A 3143-nucleotide genomic window follows, 5' to 3' on the forward strand; every position below is an offset into this window, starting at 1 on the left:
TAAATAATAATAATAATAATAAAATAATAATAATAATAATAAAGATAAAAAAAATGGTGTTTACACTTTGTGTAATGTATTTTCTCATCCTGACCTGGAAAGGATGGGAAAGTCGGCCTGGGGTTGGAAAATGATTTAATTTCAGGCTTGTACCCATCCCACAATAAATTCTCTTTTCGTTTTAAATTTTTTGAAATTTTTTGATTTTTATATAGTTTAAGAAAAAATTTTAATTTTTGTGTAGTTAATATTAAATTTAAACTTTTTTCTTATAAAATTGAAGTTACATGATTTTTAATATAAAAATTTTTAAAAATAAAAAAATAATTTTAAAACATAAAAAATTAAGATTTTTAAGTATTTAAAAAGAAATGACAACATAGTTTTGAGATATTCAAAAAAGAAATGATTAGACAAAAAATGAAAGGTTGATAGTATATTTTAAATTAAATTTATCTTAAAATATTAAAATAATTATAATAAAAACACTAGGCTTAAACTTAATTTTTGCCAAACCCTTAGAAAGCATAATTATACTTTTCATAGACCAAAAACTTTAATATATTAGGTAACAAAGAAAATCAGTATTCAATAATAATTGTATATTAATATATTAAATTTATGTTTAAATTTTATTTTAATTTTCATTTTATAGTTAACGTCTAAGCTTTCGTGTGACAGTGCAAAAACGAAACCAGATTGCTTGACGGTATGATTTATTAGGCTTTCACGTCCTTTCCTTAATGCAAAGCAAGAAAGGGTCAATTGTTGTCCTAAAAGTAGATTATGACTGGGAGAAGAGTGCTTCCAAGGGTTGGAAACTGTCATTGGACTCTTGCTTTGTCTTTTCATATACTTTTTCTTCATTATTTATATTAAATTCACTTTTTTTCTTCTGCATCAAAGTACCATAGTATAATTTCTAAATTAAACGGCTCATTTTTTAGGTGGTTTATCAAATATTTGAAAAAAAAAATGTTATAAGTTTGACTTTTTATTTTAAATTTATTTATCAACATACAAATAAGCTGTTAATTCAATATTTCTGCAATTGAATTTAAGATTACAGTTTTGTAACTCAAAAAATTATTAAGATAAATTGAAAAAATAAATGAAGATTAAGAATAACGGTGGACTTGACATTTGATTTTGGAAGGATTGATTAAAATTATATATATTTATTTATTTATTATGTTATTTGAATTCGAAAATAAGTGTCAATACAGATATGTATCATATATGAATATATTTATTTAATTTTTTTATATATTTGAATTGTTCAATCTTCGTACTTACATTTGTTGTTAATGTATTGAACACGAATACTTAAAGAAACAATGAAAATCCTAACAATTAACATAATTTATTTGAGGTTTTATGAAGAGAATAAAATAAAAAACGATCATAAAAAATGAAAAGATAAGTGTTCAGTTAAAAAGAAAACATTACATTTTGAATACTTAGTTGAAAACTTGAAATTTTATCGGAAAAATTAAAAATGTAATTTAATTTTTTTAACGTATATGAATATGACTTAATATTTATGATAAAATTATTACTTTTAAGAAATTATAAAACAATAATTGGAAATGCAATAAATAGATAAATTATAATATAATTTTAATTGCTCTTAAATAATAATACATAAAGTTAAGTTAAAAATAAAATTAACAAATAACAATCTTCAGACTTCCCTTCCAATCCGTCATTGATTAAGAATAGTCTAAGTCTAAAATGCTATAGAGATGAGATTTTGAGTATTGATTTTAATTAAAAAGTATTGATGACAACTAATTAATTTTTTTTTAAAATATTAATATCAATATATATTTTTATTTGAATGGAGGACTAGTAAATACTTGTCTCTAGGGAAAGTTAATTCTTGCTCTAAATAAAAAAGAACTCATCCTAATTAAAGTTTTAACCTTTCTTAGCATATATTTGGTTTATTTGAGTTAGACGTTTGGTTGCACTAATTTTTTACGGATGTGGGTCTATAAGAGTACATGAGAAATGTTGATATTAGCTTTTTTTTTTATGGGAAAAGAATACGATAGGCGGGCCTAGTGATTTCGGAATTGTAAAGATTCTAAGATCAAATTGTTTTAAACATTGAATATTATATTTTACTTTTCTAAATTGCTTGTCATGAAGGGTTATTTTTCAAAATGTTAAAAATCAATTGTACGCTAGCTGGTGAAGTGAGTCCCCTAGCTGAGGTTGAAAAAGCATTGCTTTGCAAAATTTTTCAGAAAACAAAAATGAGAGGTAGAACATGTAATAAGATTCAAGTTAAAAAATCAAATAACACGAAGGGAAGTTTGCTAATGAATTCCCTATAGGAGAGGGATTATTAAATAGGTTTGATGTTATTAAAATAATGCTCAAGATACACGGAATCTTAGGAAAGCAATAGGCTTCTCGACCAACTGTGAGGATGAGATAATAGTTGAAAAGCTAAAAGAGATGAAAGTGGGAAACTGATTGGGTTGTTGGTGGAATTAGGTAATATCTATACATGCGCATGTGGTGAAGAACTGGTAGTTGGAGATTTAGTTAAATTGTAGGCTATCAATGGAGGAGTTCCTAAAGCTTCAGGTCTTTTTCTTTTTTTTTTTTAATATCTTTGGTGTGCTTTGGATGATTCCATCAATTTGATTTGTTTTGATAGCAAATACTCTGTTTTTTGCTGTGTTTGCAAAACAGGTATTCGAAGACCTGTATTTCTGTGATTTCTCTGTGATAACGATGTTTTGGTATCAAATACAATGTTGCAAAATGCTTACTTCAAACTTAAGTTACTCGTGATTTTACTTATGGACATCATTTTTAAGATAAGAATTTCTGTTATAATGCTAAGCTTTTCAAATGATAATTTAAAAATATTTTTGTGATTATTTTATTTTCCTAATTTATAAGGTATTTGATCATAGATCTACTATTAATGCAAGGTCAAAATCTTTATCAATCACAACAAGCAAATAGAATGCATTTTTTAAAATGTTTGTGTATTTAATTCTTTTTCCCCTTTTTGTGTTTTTTGTACTCAAAGCATTTGATTCTATTCACAAGGAAACATATATGCCTCTAATATTTTTGTTTTAAAAATTAATACTTATTAAATTTATTTTATATTTACAATT

Source organism: Durio zibethinus, chromosome 11 (assembly GCF_047325235.1).
Source record: "Durio zibethinus cultivar Kanyao isolate XHJ-2024 chromosome 11, ASM4732523v1, whole genome shotgun sequence".
NCBI classification, from domain to species: domain Eukaryota; kingdom Viridiplantae; phylum Streptophyta; class Magnoliopsida; order Malvales; family Malvaceae; genus Durio; species Durio zibethinus.